Source organism: Heterocephalus glaber, unplaced genomic scaffold, assembly GCF_053883595.1.
Source record: "Heterocephalus glaber isolate CG9 unplaced genomic scaffold, H.glaber_assembly_v1.0 deba00000594, whole genome shotgun sequence".
NCBI classification, from domain to species: domain Eukaryota; kingdom Metazoa; phylum Chordata; class Mammalia; order Rodentia; family Bathyergidae; genus Heterocephalus; species Heterocephalus glaber.
In genome coordinates, this window is record NW_028258151.1 from 13,333,666 (window position 1) to 13,356,636 (window position 22,971).

At 40.5% G+C, this 22,971-nt stretch overlaps 1 long non-coding RNA gene across 2 annotated transcripts in view; it reads right to left on the minus strand.

Moving 5' to 3' along the window:
• LOC106009466 (uncharacterized) overlaps positions 1 to 22,165 on the minus strand; it is a 41,005-nt gene extending 18,840 nt beyond the window's left edge. The window contains exons 1-2 of one of the 2 annotated variants that reach the window (XR_015448847.1): positions 22,002 to 22,165; positions 3,270 to 4,922 (exon numbers count right to left, since the gene is read on the minus strand). This is a non-coding gene — a long non-coding RNA (uncharacterized LOC106009466). Of the gene's footprint in view, positions 1 to 3,269; positions 4,923 to 22,001 lie in introns of those variants that run through there. The other variant, XR_001183551.3, reaches the window with a different exon arrangement.
• Between the last annotated feature and the right edge of the window lie 806 nt (positions 22,166 to 22,971).

Sequence of the window (22,971 nt, forward strand, 5' to 3'; positions counted from 1 at the left end):
AGAATATGAAACACATGTGCCTGTGTTTATAAAACATTCATCCACTTATGCAAATGAAATTACTTCCATCTGAGAACAAATGGTCATTATCTACAGAAGTGCTATGAATTAGGGAGATTACTGGAATTTTTGTCCTCACACTTGAAGAAATTGAGTCACTAATGTTTTTGCTATAAAGGGTAGAAAACTTGGCTTATGTTAACATTTTAAACTTCATTACTTAAAAAGCATGGAAGTTAGAAAGAAAGCCACTCTGAAATTGTATTTTCACAATAGAGGAACTTTCAAGTTCAAATTTACTTCCCAATGGCTATTGTAGTTGACACCTTGAATTTTCATCCACTCAGTTTTAGCAAACTTGTCCAAGCTTTCTGATAAATTGATGTGTATAAAAATCTTCTGAGGGGCCTGTTCCAAATGCGTGTTTCTGAGCTCTCCCTCCAAAGAATCTAAGAAAATCAAGGGAGCACCAGTAATCTGTAGTTTTAGCAAATGCTCTTGATGACTTGAGAAGCATTGGTCCTAATGTCTTGAGGGGCGAAAAGAGGAGCATTGTCTCTTCAAAAATAGAGAGCGGGATAGGGCAGGGTATTTAGAGGCCAACACGAGCAAAACAGAACACAATTCTTTCTACTCATACAATCCTTTGCAATCCTACACCACTGGGTTGTTAACAGGAGTTAAAGTTTTAGAGTTCCAACCAGCTCAAATATTGGTCTGCATAGGTTATTTCTTCAGAAAAACCAAATTGTATACCTACCGCTGCTTGTTAATCCAATGCCCACCCTTGTTGAAATAGTACTTAAGTTATAAAGTATGGATTGTAACTTTATGATATCAGCAAAGCATTATCAACAACAACAGAAAATTGACCATGCCATCATGTATTTAACTGCTACAGATTACAAACTTTGCTCAGATCTCTGTAGTTTTGATATGCACACTTCTGTGTGCAAATATAATTCTACCACACAAAGATTGATATAACCACCATCACCACCCCAATCTAGACACTGAATTTCTCCTTCATTTCAAAGATATCACCTACCACATCCTGTTCATAATCCCTGAAATCTACTGATTTATTTTCTGTTTGAACAACCTTTTAAAAAATTAAGAAGAGGGCCAGGGATTTAGCTCCATGGCGCTGCACCTGCCTTGAAAATGCAAGGTCCTGAGTTTGATTCCCAGTACTGAAAAAAAAAAAAAAATTAAGACAAATAGAGCAAAGTGAAAGATAAGAAAAACATCAGGGTGCATTTCAAAGAGGAGAGAGTATTGATTTGGGAAAGTTTTGTTTCAGTTATTTATGTATAGAGAGTTATGTGTGTATATACTGGGCTGTGTTATAAAATACATTTCTTATGGAGAATTGTTGGCAAAAACAACAACAACAACAACTGAGAAATGCTGTGACATTAGACAGGCTGCATCATCAGCAAAACCCTCTTGCCTCCCACGGAACACGGTCAGTAGAACAGAGCCCTTTTCCTTTGGTGATAGCTGCTACTGTCCTCCAGGTTTTGCTTAATGATGATTTGCTTCACATTTGGATGGAAGTTCATCCTCTGGACCTAAAGATGTAGCACTTTGATTTACCCAACTGTACCACATTTTGCTCACCCCTGCAGACCAGGGGTCATGGGGAGAAAAAGCAAATAAAGGGATTATGAGGGGCTCCAGAAATATCCAACTTCAAGGTTCTCCCTGTCCATGCCTTCTATGGGGCCCAGGAGCTAATAGAAACCAGAAGGCAAGCACCTCCAACTTTAGTGACTAGTTAAAGGAGGAGACAATGGCCTTCTTGGAATTTCTTTTCATTTATTAGCTACTTAATGTGTAGTGTGTGGTATACATTCAGGCAATTCCAGGAAAACTTAAAAGATTTATCACAATTTTAAATAAAAATGTTTATTAACATTTAAAAATATATACAAATGCTCCTTAACTTAGAATGGGGTTATGTTCCACTTAACCCATTGTGAGTTGAAATTACCATAAATAAAAAAATGCAGTCCATTGAACACACATATTGTAGTGGACATAAGATTTCCACTAAATGTTATCACTTCTGAACCACCCTAAAGCTGAACAATCATAAGTTAAACCATTGTAAATCTGGGATCATCTATGTCATATTAGTGGCTGGGATAGTATTTTTGTAATATTTACCAATGTATATATGACAATGGAATCAAGGGAACTTGTATCTCAGTGGTGATAGAAATTAAAATGAGGAAAAGAGCATGAACTTACAGGCAAACGCTTTTAATTGAGAAGGAAGAGAAAATGGGGGAGGGACTTTAGCTTGAGAAGAGCTGAAGAGAACCCAGGTTGGATGGAGGAAATCAGACATGCCTGTTAACAAAAGAATGTGCCAGCTCTCATTGGGCTGCTGGGGTGGGCTAGGGTCTGGTTGGTCACCATCTCAGGACTAGTTCTTCGAGGTGACCCTGGAGAAGTCCTTTTGCTTGAGGGGGCAATCTAGTTCCCAGGAGCTCATTGCTCCTGCTTAGAAGACAACCTCAGTTCCTGTCATGGGGTAATTGCTCCCCTTTCTCAGGGTGATCTGTCTGAGGAGGCACTACTGGAATCCAAGGTGCAAACTGCAGCTTTATGGCAGTGCCTGCAGACTTCTAGGCACTGTGCCAGGAGGCCTGGGACAGAACGCTGCAAAAGCTGGCAATTGGATGTCTCTGCAAATCTTGAAAATACTTTAGTTACTCTTATGTTGGTTTCCTCAGATTTTAAGGAGGATGAGATAGGTTAGATAAATTTGAGGATAATAAACCAGTTTTTAGGCAGATACTCCTCAGGTGATTAACATGTTGTCTTAATTACTTTTCTTGTTGCTGAGACAAAATACCCAGCACCTAGAGTTAAAGGAGAAAAGGTTTATTTCGGCTCACAGTTTGTAGAGGTTTCAGTCCATAGTTGGCTGGCTCCAAGGCAGAGTGGCAAGGCAGAGGCGCATTGCAGAGCAGGCAGGAGGCAGCAAACCAACAACCAACAACAACAGCCACCAAGCTTGCCTTTACATTTCATCCAGGCTACCTGTACTTTGGGGGCTGCCACCCACACTCAGGGTGAGGCACCATTATTCCCACCATCACACACCCCAGATCCAGCCACCTCTGAAAAAACCCACCTATAACCACATGAGGGTTGAGGGGATATCTAGATAGAAGCCATAACACATGCCTACATGTGGAGTTGAGCCAGAATCTCACCCAAAGTTTAAGATAATAAAGGAGACAATACAAAATGAAGGCAAAAATCCCAGGCTTTATCTTACTCTTAGGATAGTTGTAGGCCCAAGTGAAGAGTTGGTGCTTTTTTTTTTTTTTTTAAGCAAAAGCAGCTTTTAAGTCCCTGATTATCTCATATATATCTGGATAGAAAACAAATGGATTGATTCACAAATGAGTTTCTGTATTTGTTTTCTTCTTATTTCTATTGAATTAGAGTAGCTTACCACAAATACACAGACCAGGGCTGGGGATTTAGCTCAGTGGTTCTACCATCTGCCTCGCAAGTGCAAGGTCCTGAGTTCAATGCTCCGTACCAAAAAAAAAAAAAAAAATGCACAGAGCATTGCAAATGTCACATATTTGGAAACTTTGTCAAATGTGTTTGGAAACTCTGGGAAGATTTTTCCTCAGGACACCTCCTGGCATCCTAGTTTTGATGTTCATGGGCTCTTACTCAAAAGCTGAGTGATGGGATGTTTCAGCCTGGCAGACAGTGGCAAGTAGACAGGTGTCCATTTCATTCGTGGGGTGTTTCTATCCCTGGGAATAATTCTTCATACTTTATCACCATGTTTGGGCATGAGTTCTAAATATGCCCGACAATACACTATTTTTCCAGTGAATGAAGGAAATCACCCAAGGTTGGGAAAGGCTCCAGCTCTCAGGGGTGGAGCTGATTACCACACAGCATCCCTATTTTAAGAGATCTAGATCTCCAGTTTTCAATGCCAAGAATTTTTATAGTTGGGGACTGAAGTGGTTGATTCAGGTCTTTCAAGATACTGAACATTTCTCTGTCGGATGCCACTTGAACAAATTTCCAAAATCACCAGTATCATCTCCAGTGAGATTATCACACTTCAAAACTTCAAGTGAGCCCTCTTTTCAGGACGCAGTCTTAACTCATTTTTGGAAAAGCAGTGTCTTGTTCTTGCTGCTGGTTTCTTGCCACAACACACTGAAGAGAAGTATGTACTTTTGGATTATACACTGGTTTTTTCATTTCCTTGAACACCAAACCCGGGTTAAGGAAGCTTGGATGTAACCTCTTTGTCTTACCTGGCAGCGCCCCCTTGTGCTGGGTATGGAACACACATCCATCAGCATCTATCCAGGATGTATCACATCTCCCTGTTTTTTCGTTCCTCTGAGATAGAAACTTGCTATGCTATCCAATCTGGTCCCAAACTCCTGGTCCCAGGCAATCCTCCTGTCTCAGCCTCTTAAGTAGCTGAAACTACAGGCACACACCACGGCACCTGGATTTCTCCCTGGCTATCTAATCAACGTATACAAGTCATTTTCCCATAGCATGAGTTCTTGTTGGCAGTTAGTAAGGACAAAGGCGCTAATAGTACTCCTTCATCCAAGTACCATGCCGGAGACCATGACATAACTTCACATCATTTCCTCCTGGCATTTCTCCAAATGTCCTTTCAGGCTAAGGTGTCTAACAGGTGGATTGTTTCCTCCATCTCTTCCCATGTGGCACCAATCTCAAAAGATATCTGTTCTCTGTGCCACAGCGACAACAGGAAAGTGGCGCACCCCACTACACCAGGCTTTATGTAGACACCATCTTAGGGTCTGTTGCTCCACTCGCCGAGCCTCACATGACTTGTATTCATGCCAAAAGCTGATTCATACTTTGGATGTGGGTATTTTCAATACCTATAAAATAAATGAATATCTGCTCATACACACATGATAGTAATGGCTTTTCCACGTTTGAAGCCACTGGATTTTATATGATGTTCATAGAGATATTTTATAAAGGAATTTTGTGAATAAACTTTTCTACTTTTTCTTCAGACCCAACATTTGCGAATTTGAGATTGATTTTATGAAATTCTTGTTGGAAAGTAAACTACCTATTTTAAGAAAAAAGAGTGGAGTTTAAAGGTGTCCCTAGTTTGGGCAACAGATAGTACAAAACATTATTTTGTGTTTGTTTTAGAAAAATTCAATTGTTCTGTAGCTCAGAGGATTTTTGTTTTGTTTTTGTGGAAGTAAAGCAAAGGGTTGACAAAGTTTCACAGAAGACAATGTACCAGAACTACACCAAACTTGATGTTTCTTTTTGTTTCTTATGGAGTAATCACTTGTTTGACCCTCCCAGATTCATATTCTGCATTTCCTGTTTATATATTCGGATACACTTCTGAATTGTAGTTTATGTTATTAAAGCTCATTGTTCTCTTCATACCTCAATGGACCATTTTTACCCAGTAACATAATTTTGTAAACTGGGAAAATATAACAACGATTTTAGCCCAGTTCTTCCAGAAAGCAGAGAGAGTCAAGGATTAAAGTACTGATTTGTGTTTGGGAGCTAAAAGCCTAGGACAGTGAGGGAGGGAGGGAGGGAAAGCTGTGAGGAAGGAAAGATGCAAATCCACGTGACACTTACAGTACCGTCCAGAACATCACAGGAGTCGCCAAGAGAAACAGCAGAGGGTGCAGCTGGATCTGAGGGGCACTTCTCCAGAAAAACATTCCAGAACAACTCCATGGAAGAGGTGGAATTTATCTGCCCAATTCCTTCCTGTCTCCTGTAGACTGGTAGCCATTCCCCAGGTAGCCAAGTGTCCCTCACCTCTGGGTTCAAGCACCTTGGTGGCCTCTAAGTCTCGTTTCTGTCCTCTGACAAACACAATTATGTGCTCTCCCTGATTGGAGTATTTTGAGAATTAAACAGGATAATTAATTTAAAGCCATAGCAATTGCAGGTATTCAAATAAATGCTTGCTAAAGGAAAATATGAGGGCTGAGTACATGGTAGAGTGCTTGCCTAGTATTCACAAGGCCTAGGGTTAAGATTCCCAACACTGGGGAAAAAGAGAGAAAGAAAAGATGATAGGGCTCCTGGGTGATCAGTGATTGGCTAGAGAATTCCTCTTCATCTATAAAATGATGAAAAACTGACAATCAGTCACAAAAAACCAATGGAGACATCTGAGTGTGGTGACAGACTTGGAGTTGAGTCCATAGTAACAGGGATCAAAAAATGTTTCTGCAATAATAATAATAATAACAATAATAATAATAATTAAAAATGAAATAATGCTGGATGGAAAAGACCAGCTCTGCGATGGCCAAACACAATAATTTATAATGGCCTCGTCAGGAAAATATCCATTTCAACAATCTCCAGGAATGCAGACAATGCTGGAGATAATTTATTCTACCTTGTTTCTGTCCTTTCTTTTTAGCGGGCAGTGGATATCCTGTAGAGTCTAAGACCAACAACAAAAGTTCACCTCTCCATCTGTTGCCTCCTGGGGCAGGGTTGTTCCCTTAAATCTGGGAAGTAAGACATTCAAAGATCCAAGGGCTGATTCTCAACTTCCCCCCACAAGGAATTCAGGTGTTTTGCATGGCACAGATTTCCCTACAGAGTGGCAATCCTACCACCTCTCAGCCAAGAAATTCATGCTAAAGAAAAAATATCCCAAACCATGCTGAAAACAGATCCAAAACTAACACAGCCAAATTAAACCCTGAAGCCAAGACATTAAAAATAGGTTTTCTCATATTGCTTGTTACTTCTCTACATGGTATAAACGGAATACCTTAATTCTCTGGTGAGTCTGTTAAGGATACAACCTTTCATTTAGCAAATATTTCTGGAGATTTGGGATGGGGCCTTGGACATTTACACACAAGCATTGTGTGAGGTCCTTGCATTCCAGGACCTTACAGTTAGTTGAAAGTATGTGACAGTTAACTAATACAATAGAGAAAAGGCTGTGTGGCTCTGGATTAGTGAGTGATGAAGATACCTAAGGGCTCCGAATTTAAGAGAGAGAGAAGGGATGAGCTGGACTGATCAATGGAGATGTAGACTTGAAGCAAATTGTGAAAGGAGCTGGAGAAAATGGGGCTGAGAGTGACATAGAGGGAAAACGTGAATCACTCTCCAGCTTCACCTGTGTTTAGTTATTTGCTTAGTTGACTTTGAATATCAGTAATTTTGGAGGTCATATGGCTAAGCGATAGATTACAAGTCTCCCACTAGCTTGTCTGTAGATAACACCTCTGCTGTGTGGATTTTGACAGTAATGGTTGCCATGGTTTCTTTTCAGGGGCTTGAAGGCAGCTTCTGTTTCAATCAGTGATTCTTTACTTGGGCCTGTACACATGTCCAGTGGGTGATATGGAGGGGTGACTTCCTCAGAAAATGATAACTCTACTGTTTTCTGAACAGACATCCTATGAAGAGCCCCAAAGTCTGATTTTGCCTACATGGAACATTGATTATTCCGGCACCCATCATTTTCCCCTCCCCTTAAATCATTCTGATTTGTTACCTCATGAATGTGCCTAAAACCTATGCTTGGGCAGGCAGAGTTGGTCTCCTGTCTCCTCATGAATAAACTTGTTTTTCAAAGTCACTTTAATGTTGGCATGCTGAGTGGCAGGCAAAACGGGCATGATTAAAACACTATAGGCCAGTGGTGGTGAACCTACAGCGTACGTGCCACAGTCAGATGTCTGTTATCACTGAAAGCTCTAAAAGGTTCGCCATCACTAGGCTCTAGAGAATTTATGAGTGAAGGCATAAAGGAAAGACACATGCCCGAGTCAAGGGACAGAATAGGAAATAAAAATAGCAAGTGTTTACTGAACGTCCATGGTTGATTTGGTTGTGCTAAGCCCTTCCCAAATATTACTTCACTTAATTCTCACACAAGTTCCACACATTAGGCATTTTTTAGCATCTTACTTTACAAAGGTGACAGCTGACCTTGGAGAGCCTGAGTGACTTGTCCAAGGTCAGAGTGTTAGTTACTGTAAAGACAAAGATTTGAACTCAGGATGAAGGTCAGGTCAGACTGGGGATCCTTACCCGCTAGCCTATGTGGGGTAACTCAAGAGGCGGAAAGAACACAAAGGGGAAGGAGACTCAGGGCTCAGATTCACAGCCCAACTGGACAGAAAGCCAAGAGTCCAGTGCAAGAGTAGAGCCTACGAGGAACCACAGCCCAACAGGCAGAGCCAGGCACAGGCAGGGAAGAACTTGTCCCAGTCAGCAGTTCTCAGAACCAGTGGCATCAACAAACTAGGAATGCAGATTCTCAGGCCACAGCCCCAATATACTGAGTCAGATGCTTTGGGGGTGCAGCCTAGCTACCGTGAGCCAAGCATGGGAAGATGGAAAGAGGCTGTGTTATGGGGTGGCATATGGACCAACCATGATTTCCAAGTTCTTATTGTTCTGTTCAATGAATAGACTGGGATGATCAAAAGCTTACTGTTTATTTTAGGGCAGAGATAAAAAGAAGAAAAGGAAAAAAGTGTAAAATAAGTGCTCAAGGAGAAAAGGGTGTTTTGAAGGAAAAAGAGAAGATGCATGCTGCAAGCAGATGGACCACTGCAAGAACAAGAAGGCAGTGGCCACAAAGTCAATAGCTGCTGTCTTTTCATGTCTCCTTTGATAGTTGATTCAGGCAGTCCCACTTGGGCTTTTGTCAGAAAATTGATATCCAGTGCTAGGGTTGACTTGTTCTCGTGTCAGGAGATTGATGTCAAGCGCCAGGTTCAGTGAGTCTCTGGTTAAGAAAATTGGTACCAGGTACAGCATTCAGCTTGGTCTCATGTCAGGGAGCTGCTGCTCTCTTCAACTGGCAGGTTGTGCCTAGTCCTCCAGTCCCATTGCCATGCCCTAGCTGTCTACATCACCTGGAGTGAATGGGGCTGAGGTTGACACTGAGCAAAAACCCAAATCAGCCCTCCAGCTTTACGTGCTTTAAGTTATATGCTTTAGTTGACTTTAAAAGTTAGTAATTTTTGATTAGCGCATATTAGTTATACTGATGAGGGTTTCCATTTTTGTATATCTGTGCGTGCACATAAACACACTTTGATCATTTCCTACATTAGCCTTTTCCCCTTTCCTCCCCCTCCCCTGATCCCTTTCCCTTTTCTCTAATATTCTTCCTTCTACTTTCAAGCTCTGTTTGTCTTTGTCTCTGTCTCTCTGTCTGTCTCTGGCCCTCCCTCAGTCCTCATATGAAAAAAATGGAACATTTTACTTTCTGAGTCTGGGTTATTTTACTTAATAATCTGACTTTTACTTAATAGTCTCTAGAACCATCCATTTGTCTGCAAATAACATGATTTTTGTTCTTCTTTATGGCGGAATAATACTCCATTATGTATATATACCACACTTTCTTTATTCATCCATCTGCCAACTGGCACCTAGGCTGTTTCCATAGTTTAGATACTGTGAATTGCTCATCAATAAACGTGGGCATGCAGGTAACTATAGTGTGCTGACTTTATTTCTTTCAAGACTATACTGAGAAGTGGTAAAGCTGGACCAAAGGGCAGCTCTATTTTTAGTTTTTTAGGAGCCTCTATACTGAATTCCAAAATGACTATACTAATTTACATTCCCACCAATGGGTGTAGAAGAGTTCCTTTTCCTTGTATCTTTGCCAGCATTTGCAATCTGTTTTAACAGACTCTCAGTGATGCTGATGTTGCCAAAGCCTAAGAGCTGTCTAGTGATGGCTGTGGAAATTTTAAAAAGGGCCAACCTGTGAGATATTGCTGAAAATGAGTTAACAGAAAAGCTGATTAGTGGTTGACTTCTGTGGCTCCGTGCTAGGCCTCACTGTCCATCCCTTGGTGACTGGTTGACTATGTGGGATAATGAGGGTCTGGGGTACTGAGGTCCAATTCTCCTGTGTGACACCTAGATTTGAGTCCTAGATCTGCCATATCCCACTGTGTTACTTCACCTCTTTGAGGCTCAGTTTCTTCATTTGTAAAATGGAAATAGCAATAACAGCAGTCTCACAACTATGTTATAGAAGTAAAGTGAGAGCACACAAAAATACATCTTACACTATAAAAAGGTGTGAAAATATAGGCTATTAGTAATAGACATGGACAGGTAAAGAGAGGCTACAATCATGAATTGGTTTTGTAAAGCATATAAAGCATGTGCACATAAAAAGTACTGGTAGAGCAGCTAACTGTGAATGCTGCTGTGGGCAGTTAAAGCTATGAGAATTTGACTCCAAGGACAGGGATCAAAATGTAGATTAGTAATCACTGGCAAAGAGAAGGGCAAGAATTTGGTGGCTTTTGTTAGAAAAAAAGGACTAAAAAGAGAGTCTACCTTTACATAAAATACCACAATCCACAAAATTCAGAATTATGAGACAAGGTACATAACATTCCCCAAACTGCTTTTGGCATAGTCTAGGGGCCAGGAGATGAAAGCTGGGAAGAGAATGGTTGACACATGAACTGCGAGGTTGGGCAGTGCTGATAAGAACATGGAGAAAGCAAATTTTAAAATAAAAATAGGAGATGAAGCCAGATGTGGTGGCATACGCTTGTAATCACTGCACTCTGGAAGGCTGAGGCAGGAGGATCACAAATTCCAGCTCAACATAGGTAACTTAATGACTTGGTATGCTCCTGCCTCAAGATTAAAAAGGGGGTTGGGAATATAGTTCAGTGTGAAGGCCTTATATTCAATCCTTAGTACTAAAAAAAAATCAGTAGAATAGACAGATAGGGAATATAGGTTTAGCCAGCCTGGAGTACAAATCCAAGTTTGGAAGAAATGAAATATTTTTATTTATGTATATTTTGTCTTTGTGGCTTATGTACTGCCCTAACTTTGAGAAATGTTACTGTTAATGCTTTTCTCAATAGAAAATAATAATTGAAATATTATTTTAATAGGATAAAATTCGTCCTTTAAAGTGTATAGGCAGTGGTCTTTAGTATATTCATAAGGTTATGCAACCATCGCCACTGTCTAACTCCAAAGCCATAAGCAATCACTCCATTTCTGCCCTCAAGCCCTGGAAGATATTAATCAACTTTCTATCTTTATGGATTTGCCTATTCTGAACACTATATACACGGAATCAGAATCATTTTTAGATTTCTCATTGCTAAATTTATAAATATAATTGGTTTTTGTATGTTGATCCTGTGCTCTGAAAACTTGCTCTATTTGTTCTTAAGTTCTAACAGGGATTTTTGATCTGTTATAGTCCTTAAGATTTTCTACACACTAAATCATGTCAGGTATTTTTTATTAGTATGTATTTGCAATACATAATAATTACATTCATCTTGGAGAATGGTACATATACAAATGACATTTTGATCATTTTTACCCCTCCTCCTCCTCCCTCCTTTGGCAGATTCCCTTCTGTTCTCCACAAAGTCGACCTCCCTATTTCTTATCTTTTCTCTTTTGTTTTGCTCTTTATTCATATTTTGATAAAATTTTCTCAGTGAGTTTTAGCACTGGCAGGTCTAATATTTCCCAGGAAAATGGATTTTCTGTGAGATTGTCAAACATTAAATTATCAAAGAATATTTGGTTAAATCAGAATATTTCCCTCTGACACTAATGTCATGGATCTAATGTTTAAAAGTTACAGGATTTTGACTCTGGTGTGAATCTTGGCACACATGTTTTAGCAATGAAAACAACTCTGGGGGTTGGAATGTGTTTGATTATTTATTGTCACATATGTAATTTAAGTAGTAAACTATTCACATACTGTTTAAGTTCAGAAAATGTAAATGAAGCATTTTTTCTTTTAATTCATATATAGAAACTATACAATTTTGTAAAAAATCATGTCGTCTGCAAATACATTTTTATTTCTTCCTTATTAATCTGGATATTTTTTCTTCTTGACTAATCATCCTGGTGTTACTTTATTTTTTAATCTTAGGCTCCCATCCTGCCAAGCTCTGGCTTTGTAATTATTAGCCAACTGGGGCTCTGCCTTGCATTTCCCAGGCTTGTGTCTAATTTTCAGGCTCTTACACAAAATGAAGTCATCAGCAGAGAGGGTAGTGTCTGGTCCCTGGGGCCATCCTCATTCTTATTTTCATCTAACCTGCAGCCAGTGGTCTTTGCAGGTCCTTGTTGTGTCTCTCTGACTCTGCTGCTAGGCCTCCCCAGCCTCCTGTTCTCTGTGTCATGCTCCCACAGCCCCCCTGGATGCTTGACTTACCTGCAGTAGCTCTTCATTTTCTCTAGTTGTGAGAGGGATGCTGGGCCAACACAAAGCTTTTGTCATTTGACCCTGAACCTCAGAGTTTGACCTGGGTTGAGGGCAGGTTATGGAGCTGCAATCATTTGGTTCTGGGATGCCCTCCAGAAGCTGTGTGTTAAAGGATTGGTCCCCAGCTCCTGGTGCCACTGGGAGGTGGTGGAGCCTTTAGGTTGTGTAGCCTAGTGCAGTGGTGGGGAAACCTATGACAGACGTAATATTTGTTTTTCTTTTAAGACAAATGATGATAATATATGAGCTGTTTTTTCTAAACTAAAACCTCAGTATTCAGGTTTAATTTGCAGTGTTGGCACTCTACGATAAATAAGTGAGTTTGGGTTGCAGTTTCAGCACTCATCTCTAAAATGTTTGCCATCATTGGCCTAGAGGGACCTAGTTTCAGGTCATTGGAGGCATAACTTGAAGGGGATTGTGGGACCCTTGGTCTCTTCTTTTTCCTTTGTCTTGGCCATGAGCTGAGCAGCTTGCTCTGCCACACACTTATACCACGTGTACTGCTGCACCATAGGCTCAAAAGCAACAGGACCAACTGATCAGGAACTGAAGCCTCTATAAGTCAAAAGAAAACTTTCCTTTTTAGAAGCTAATTGTCTCAGGTGTTTTCTTATAGTAATGGAAAGTTGACTAAGACAGGAGCCCTTTTTAAATGTTCGTTCTGGCATCTTATGCTCTATCCTCCTCTAGAACTTTCTTAGTTTCTCATCTAGGGCATTTTTATGTGATTGAGCCATTCTAATTGGTTTTGTACTTATTCTTCTAAATCATTGTTTCTCACATCCCTCTTTCAGGGAATATCTGGAAACATTTTTGGTTGTTACAAATAGGGGTTGAGGATGCTATTGATTATGTAGTGAGCAGAGCCTAAGGGTGCTGTTCAACCCCCTACAGGTCACAGGACAGCACCTTCAACAAAAAATATTTGGTCCCACATGTCATGGGAGTGTAGGTCAGGAAATCCTGTTCTATAGATCTCTTGTTTCAGCTTTAAATCATCATGGATCTCATTTTTGGAATTATAGTGATTTTAGTCAGATTTTCTGTTGTCTCTAAAGCACGGAGGTGAAAAGTATGTAAGATTGGGGAAGGCAGGGAGAAGGAGGTAATATCAGAAAACGTATTAGTCACATACCATACAGCAGTGAAAATGAATGAGCCACAGACAACACACAAAACATAACAACACAACACAAAAATGTAGAATAAAAGAGTCCATCTGTATGAGTTCATGTGTACAAATTTCAAAAGCAGGCAAAGTCACTTACTTATTGGGGGATTAATAGCTGGGTGGTAATACTACAAAGAAAAGCAAGGACCTGGTTACCATAAAAGCCAGGATCATGATTAGCTCACAGGAAAAAGGATACCAAAGAACAGCGATATTCTTTCTCAAACTCGATATTTTCCTTTAAACAGTACCTTTGGGTTTTGTGAACTTCTATGTATGTTTCACAGTTGAAATGTTAAAGAAAAAAAAAACCCACAGAAAATTGCTCAGCACTCTAAAATTATTCTCCTGGAAAAGAAAAAGTATGTAAGTGAAAAAAAGACGAATTTCAAATCAAGTCTGGGATTAACAGCAATGTACCAATGTTAATCTCATATTTTTGTTGTTGTTGTTGCTTTGTTTTGTTTTGTACTGGGGATGAACTCGGGTCCTTGCGCTTGTGCAGAAGCCGGAGAAACCACTGAGCTAAATGCCAGCCCCTGTCTCGTAGTTTTGACACTAGTACTACGGCGATGTAAGGCAATAGGGGAAAGCAAGGGAGGGGTGTGTGGATGAGCTTCTCCGAACTACTTCACAACTGCTCTGTAAATCTGAAATTAGTTCAAAATATAGTTTATTTCAAACAAACATATCCTTTTTTCTCTGAAAACTTGCTCTATTTGTTCTTAAGTTCTAACAGGGATTTTTGATCTGTTATAGACCTTAAGATTTTCTACACACTAAATCATGTCAGGTATTTTTTTATTAGTATATAAATGTTTTTCTCTAATCCTTGATCTTTTTCTCAGTTTTTACTCTATTTTCTTTTTATGATATGAGTAATGATGATGAGAATAACAATAGGTCAGACTTCCACAGCAAGTCTGGCCCCATGAGCTCTGCTCATATTATTATGGGGGATTTGAGAAATACAGAAAGAATGAAGACACAGACAAGGCAGCCACTCTCTCATTTGTCATGACTCCTTCCTATATTGTATGTTGGGTTTTTTCTGTATATTTTAACTTGGTGTATACCAACCTGTAGGCTGATTTTTTTTACTTTAAACATCATGTCATAAATATTTCATTTACCACTAAAAATCTAAACAAAGCATTTAATGGCTGCTTTTAATGGCTACATGATATTCTGTGTATAAATATACTGTGCTTTACTTAGGCCTTTAAGATACTTCCAATTTCTTTGTAACTATATATCAAGCTCCCATGAACATCTCTGTTTTTAGTTGATTGCCACTTTTGGATTATTTTCTGTTTCTTCTTTTTTGTCACGTATTTCTCTTTATTTGCTCATTATTTATTATGGCAAGCGGTTGTATTAAACAGTGAGTATCACTTTAGCATAAAAATTAGCTGCAGGGGAAAAAATAAGAAGCAAGATATATCATGTAATGGTACAAATTCCCAATAATGAAGGTCATCACATTGTATACCTAAAACGTACCAATAAACTTAATGAATTTTTAAAAATTAGCTGCAGGGAGAGGGCATCAAGGTAAACCAGGGTTGAGGGAGCCGTGGTAGAATTCAAGGGCAAGGAAACAAGTGACATTGCAAAGCTTCTAGGAAGGCAGTACCTCACTCTGTGCTCTCAACATCTTTATAGATATTTCTGTTCCTCTTTGTAGATGACAACATTTAAGTGCAAACTCAGCGGGTTTCAGGAGTGGGTGAAGAAATAGAGTTCATATGGTAGGAGCAAAACATATAGGCCAGACCCCTTAGAGTGTGTCTCTGAGTATCAAAGAGAAAGCAAAAATAAACAAATGCCTGTCCCTTGTCTAAGTCAGCGCTTTCAACTTAAGACATTTTACCTCAACCATGTGCATTTAATTCACTCAGCTCAGGGTGAGGCTGGAGCAGGAGCGTGGTGCATGCAAGCCTCAACCTTGCTACCGAAAGGGTGATCCAAGAGACAGCAGCAGAAGCACCTGAGATTGCTGGACATGCAGCAGCTCAGACCCATTGGTGCAGGACCCATATTTTAACAAGATTCCAAGGGATCTGTGTGCACACTGATGTTTGAGAAGTGCTGCTCTAAGAATGTCTTAAGAAGATAGATTTTCTTAGGGTGGATATACACCCCAGGCACCACCTACAAGCCAGGAGCAAGGGTTCTGGGCTCAATCATGTTCACAAAAGTAGCACATTGAATATTGACTGAAAGTTGATGTTTCCCACTGGTTTTGGAGAGATTTAGATGTGGGATCAGAGAACTTGAGATCTGCCATCTTTTTGTGCCCTATTCCTACTTCTTTTTTTTTTTTGGTACCAGGGATTGAACTCAGGACCTTGCGCTTGTGAGGCAGTCACCAGAACCACTGAGCTAAATCCCCGGCCTCCTATTCCTACTTCTAAATGTATGTAGCTCCTATGTATCCTAAATTGCCAAGGTGCAAGGACCCGAGTTCGATTCCCGGTACCAAAAAAAAAATTGCCAAGGTGGAGTGGGTTGGAGGCAGCAGGAAAGGAGATCCTGTAGATAGAAAACCGCTGCAGTCCAGCTGCCACATAGGTAGACAAGCCTTCCAAGAAAGGACAATGAACTCAAAGACAAAGTAGTGACACTCATGGGAGGAAAAAGCCAGGAGGATCGGATCAGGAGAGACCTTTCGTCACTTTCTGTAGGAACATATTTTTGTTTCAAGAACTGGCAAAGTCCTAGAAAAGGTATGGTCCAAACTCCTTGTTTTCCATGAAAGAAAAAGGAGCTTTACCACTATCATGCAGCTACTAGCGGGTGGCAGATTCAGGGGTCGCATTTAGCCTAGTCCCAGTGCTGTCCCACATCGAGCAAGGCTGTGACAGGCTGGTGCTCTGCATCCATTTCCAGCTCCCTCTCATGCACACCTTTACCTTCTTCACCTCCTTCACAGGCAAGAAATCACCTTTTCCAGACTTACGGAGTCATTACAACTCTGGATATGACTGTGGTTCCTTTAATTGCATGCACTCACTCCCAACCTGCTTAAAGAGGGAAGTTAGTGCAGGGCATCTTTCTGCAAACTTGTGTAGAAGTGGACTGTGTGTAGCGCATCTTTCAGGGAGCTCAGAGGCATGGAAAGACAGTTGGTTTTTTTCTGGTACAGGCCTAGGACCTGAGAGGTGGTTCTGAGTGTGCAGCTGAGGCTTTCTGAGCCCTGAGTTGCAGGGAAGAGGTGCCTGAAGGACAGATCTGCAACAGCTTCTTGAGTTCCTTCTTTTTTGACGATGGTGAGATAGCAGCTCTTCGAGGGTCTGTTCCTCCCACCCTGCTGATGATTTTGTAAGCATATAATTTACAGCATTGAATCCCTTTCTGCTTATAGTACCTAGAGCACTTCTATTTTCTTCTGCTAAACCTTGACTGATACATTTCACCCTCCTAAGTGTGAGGCATAAATTTACAGAAAATGATGATTTCAGAAGGACCACTCTAAAGAAGCACGGAAAGTTTCCCCATCCCCTCTCTCGCTGAATAGCAATGCATGTTATTTGAAACACAGATGTTTTTCACAATGTTCTCTTACTTTGGAATTTAAATTACATCATCATCCAAGCTTCCTGGAACAGTAGAATAGTAGACTATAAACATTGTCATACCTCAAAACTTCTAGGCATCAGGAAGAACACCAGAACTTGTTTAATTTGAGATGGAAGTGCTTACTGAAAAAACACACAAGACTGATTCAACAAGAGTTACTGGGGAAAGGAGCAATTTTAATATTTCTTTTAAATATTTTTATACAACATTTCTAATGCTGAATATTTTCTTATTTCACTGCAGCATAATTTGCATTCATTGACTGGGCCCAGGATGTGGTCCCTTATTAAAGCTCATACAAAGGTCTAAAGTTACTAATGTTAAGAGAAAAAATTTGTTTCAAAAGCCTTGTGTATTTAACAATAATTATAGTAAAATGATAATGGCTACTGCTTATTGAGATCTTTCTAAGCTATTATCACTGTGCCAAGTGCATTATCTCCTATGCATGGTCATATCCAGTGTTCTCATAAGGTAAATACTGTATTATTTCTATTTTACAAATGATGAAACAGATTCAGTGAGATTGAGCACCTTGCCCAAGGTCACACAGCTAATAAGTGACAAAGCTGGCATTTGAATACAGATCTTTCTGACTCTGAAGCTCATACCCATTCCACCTTCCTTTCCCCAGTGAGCATGTACCTGAGAGCTAGGATTTTAGGGTTTTGTGTAGCTCTAAGAGCCTTAGGGTGTGGGCTGCATATTCTAGGGTAACTAAAGGACACAAAGGGATGGCTTAAAAAGCTCATTTCTTTTCCTTGTAAACATTTTGGTCATGTAAAATTTTTAAATGTTTTAATTCATGGAGTACTAAGAAGGGACAAAGCCAGGCATCATGACACATGGTGGAATCCCAGAAGTCTGGTAGGCTGAAACCCTAAGTTTGAGCTCTGCTTGAGCAATTTCACTACTTAGCAAGAACATGTCTCAAAATTTAAAAAAATAAATTAAAATGGCCGGCGATATAGCTCAATGCAAAGGCCCTGGGTTTGATCCCTAGTACCACAAACACACCAAAAAAATTATAAATTGGTCCTTATGAAAAGGTCAGTTGATAGGTAGACAGGAGAGTTGCCTTTTTGTTTCTCCCTCTTGATCATCTGAGGATTCTGTGTGTCCACATTTTGTAAAGTTTCTAAGAATGTGACGCTTGCAGAATCTTACTCCTACACTGCACAATACAGGGGTGTGTGGTACAAGTTTAGCAACTGTCAGGAGAAACCTCTCTTTTTCACTTTTAACCTCCTAAAAGTAGCACCCATGGCTGTCACTACCATGTTGTTCACCTCAGTGTTGTGCCAAGAAGCATGTCAGAGCCTCCCTTTGTCTGTTCAAATGGCTGTTCATGTTTGCTTGTCCTGTGTGCAGCGCACAGCAAAGCCCGTCCTGTGCTTGGACGTTGGAGTCTAGACCTTGGTAACTGGGGGCTGTGTTTAATTTTGAATGCTGCCCAAATACTCACACTGAGTACCAACGTCAAGAGGGGTCAAAAGTCCTAGGTTGTTCAAGGGTTGCATCACTGGCTTTTTGCAAGGATGGCAGACACCAACAAGTATTCCCCAAGTGCAGATTCAAGTTCTTCAGAGATGACAAAAATCTCTACACGCCTCACTGACGTGCGAACCTTGTGCTTCTAATTAAACATGGTGCCTGTCAGGGCTGGGAAACACGCTGACTCAGCTTCGCTTGACTCTCGGACTTGACCTTTCTTCTGCAATCTCTAAGCTTGTTTTTAATAAATATTTAACTTCTTGATTAATTTCACTGATTTCAGAGGGTAATTTTTCACAGCTCAGATAATGCATTCTAAATGCTTTTGGAGCAGTTGGCTCGCCCAAAACTGTAAACATTTCAGCTCCCTTTTTGTCTCCTTTATACTCTCCCCTATTATGTGGGAATGAAATGTGGTCTTTATTCTTTCTGCCATCTGCATAATTGCCAGTGTTTACAGATGCCTGCCTCTCTCATTGCCATTGGGAAAAGAATTGTTTGCTCAGCCTTCACTAAATTAGTATTTTTCTGGTTTCTTATCTCTCATTTCTCAAAGAGTGGCATATAATTAACTCTTAAATTTTGATGTTTTTCACCAGACTGCCTTTTCCTTAGCAATTCACCTGCTTTTCATTTCCTTCCTGCCCATCTGCGGGGAGGGAACTTCTCACCCACATCTTTATTCCATTTGCCTTTTAAAAAGCTCTGTGGTATTTTGCAGGGAGAAAATGTTATCTCTGCCATAGGATCCACGCTGTCTCCTTTGTCATTTTGCCCCAGCCCCTTGGGTCACATTGCCCACCCTCTCTTCTTGGGTATTGGACTTCCCGGCGCCATGTAATCCTGTAATGGAACCACACTTAAAAGCCAGACATATTCCTCAGAGTACTATGACTGCAAAATAGTCCCATTACTAGCATTTGTCAATGTGTCTCCGAGACAGCAAAGCTATTGGGAGGCTATTTGTAAATGGAAGAGAAGAACAGGATGACGGGCATCTTGGCAGACTATTCTCAGTGTTTTTTTCCCCTCCCACGACACCGCAAACAAGCTTCCTTATTTTGTTTCACTGTTGGGGGTCTTGTTCCTTCTGCATTGCTTTTTCTTATAATATAGCAGGTGCTTTAAATTTGCTATTGTATGGCCTGTGATATGGTTTTCTGATCCCTTATACAGTCCATTTTTAAAAACACAAACTGAAAAATACTGTTATATAGCTTGCTTTTTGCATTTAGATCTTGAACTTCAAGATGATTCCAATCTTTCTCTGTGCTTGTATTTTGTAAAATATAGTCTCAAACAGGACAATATTATTTTCACTTAGCAATACACAGCCATCATGTTTCCATGCTCATAAATATCTTCTTTGATGTAGTTTTGAAGAGGTCTAATTTCCTATTTTAGGACCTGTCCTGTCTCAGCAACTCTGCTGTGCATCTAACATACTCCAGCAAGATTTGTGGGTAGGGGCTGGGGATTTAGCTCAGGGGTGCCACCACCTGCCTCGCAAGTTCAAAGGTCCCAAGTTCAATCCCTGGTACCAAAAAGAAAAGAAAAAAAAAAGATTTGTGGGCGGGACTCAAATTTACTTGGAAAAAGACACTTTATGGAAAAAAGGAAATGGTGAATTTGAATAGGATTTAGGAAGACTGTAGATTCTAAACACACACAGGAACATGATTTGTTGTGGGTTTTTTTCAAGTTTCTTAGGTTTTGTTTGTTGTTGTGTAATCTCTTTATAAAAACCAGAATTATTTTCAAACTTCTCATCATGGTGGAGATAGATGTCATTGTCATACATGGAAGAGTAGAATCAGAGCCTGCACCAGTGTATAATTTGGGTTTTATAGACCCAAATTTATAGACCTGCTTTGCAGTCTGGTGGTTAGGCAAGGCAGTCTCTTGAGCCCCTTGCCAGCCCTGTGTTTTTTATGATTCCATGATAAAATGATAGAATGGCTGCCTCACACCTGCTTTAAGATAAAACTCAGAAAAGGGGTAAAATATGAATTGAAAGTTGCTCTGGAAGCTTACAGTTTGACTTTGGTTCGTGAGCTATGAAAATACACCTTTGTTTTCATGGTATTTTAATAGTTCTGAGATAATAACATTTGATGAATAATCAGATTCTATCACTCCAGACTTCTAATGCTCTGATGACTTCTTGTTGCAATTAGAATAAAATCCAGACCCCTGGTTCGGCCCCTAGGGCTCTACAACAATGGAATGACTATGAAGGGTGCCTCTCACCACTATGTTCCTTCATGTTCTATTGATGGCCACTTTCACACCAAGTGGTGGTGTTGAATAGTTGTAACAGAGACAGCATGGCACAAAAATATTTGCTTTCTGATTTTTTTCAGAAAAAGTGGGACCACCTTTGCTTTATACAGTGAACACATCACCCCCACCTCTGACAGTTAGGCACAAACACCTGGCTGCCACTGTTACAGGACCCGTCATCCCCATTTTTTTTTTGTACCAGGGATCAAACTCAGGACCTTGAGCTTGCAAGGCAGGCACCGGAACCACTGAGCTAAATCCCCATCCACATCCCCATTGTTTTGAATGAACCAACTGCTGTCATGGCTTCTCCTGCCCTCAGTCCAGCCCACAGAGCCAAATGCCAAAAACTTCTTAGTGATGCTAGTGTCCCCTCTCTAGCCCATTTCCTGATGTGATGGGTATGTCCCGAATGCCCTCCTGTGGAACAGATCCTCTGAGGGCTATTAAGAGCTCAGCCTCTCCAGTACACAATGTTCTGCCTTTTGGTTTTTCATTGAGGCAAATATTAAACATGTTTTTATCAATCTGACAAAATACTTGAGAAGGGCAACTTAAAAAAGGAAAGCTTTATTTTGGCTCACTGTTTCAGAGTTTTAGTCCATGATCACATGGCTTTGTTGCTGTGGGCCTGTGGTAAAGCAGGGCGTCATGGCAGAGAGGGTGTGGTAGAGTATCCAGGAAAGAGTGGGAAAGAGAGCAGGAGAGGGACAAGGAGAGGGAGGGAGAGAGAGAGAGAGAGAAAGAGAAAGAAGGGGCAATGGACAAGACATACCCTTTCAGGGCACACCCTGGGGGACCTACTCCTTCCAATTAGGCCCCACCTCCTACAGTTTCTATCACCTCCCAATAATACATTTGATCAAGAACCCACTAATTAATTAATTAATCCACTAATGAGATCAGAGCCCTCGTAATCCAATCACTTCTGAAAAGCCCCACCTCTGACTAAGGTGGCACTAGGGACCAAGCATTCAACACATAAGCCTTTGGGGAATATTTTATATCCCAACCACAACAACACATAACAAAATTACCCATTGTAAAGTTAACAATTCAATAACAGTGTAGTCACTATGTTGTGCAACAGCCATCCCACTCTAGTTCTAAGATATATTCACCCCCAAAGAAACCCTGTAGCCAATAAACAGTTGCTCTTACCAATCTGATTTCTGTCTCCCGGGATTTACCTATTCTGGACATTCATATAGAATGTCGAAGTCACACTGGCCCAGCTTATAAACTGCTTTTGTAAGAGACCACACTGCAGCCACTGCTCAGTGTGCTTGGATCAGTTCAAGCCTGACTTTTGGCTCTGCACCCTGAACTAGTGAACTGTAGCTGAATGGGGGTGGGGCAGTGTCACAGGGCCTCCTAGACATCTGGGGCTGTTGACTTTGTAATTTCTTTTGGAAGGAGGAGCAAACAGGCTATACCTAGAACAACTCTTGAAAATAACTTTTGAGACTCTATTTTACTAGGGAGAAAACTGAGAAACTTAAGAGTCTAAGCAATAAAAGGAGAAAGAACAAGAACACTGAGGGGGAAGCTTTGCAATTTAATGTTTTCCAAGTGGCTCAACTGGGTTGTCCACAGGAATTCTCCATAGTGGAGTGTGAGAGTTAAGCTTGATTGTCACCTCAACTGGCTTGTGGGGAGTGTGTCTGAGCGGGTCATGGAAGTGTGACCTTAGGGACTATATTTGGTTCCTGGCCTCTTCCTCTTGGTGCTCTTCAACTGGGCACCACTTCCCAGCCACTGTGAAGTGAGTAGCTTTGCTCCACTATGCTTTTCTACTATAATGTTTCTGTTTTGGAGCCAGCTGACCATGAACTAGAACCCCTGAAACTGAGCCTAATATAGCCTTCCTTCTTTAAGTTGTGTGTGTCCCATATTTTAGTCACAACACAAAAAAGGTGACCAATACATAAAGACTTCTAAACTTTGATATATGTCAGAAACTCTTAAAAATGCACTGTCTGGATTCTGACTTATAGGGTTGGACAAAGAGTGTATTTGGAATCTACATTTTTAGAATATGCATCTCTGATGATTCTGATCCCCAGCAAATTTTGAGGAAAAAAAATACCTTATAGGAGTTTTCCAAGAGCAGAGAACAAAAACAATAGAA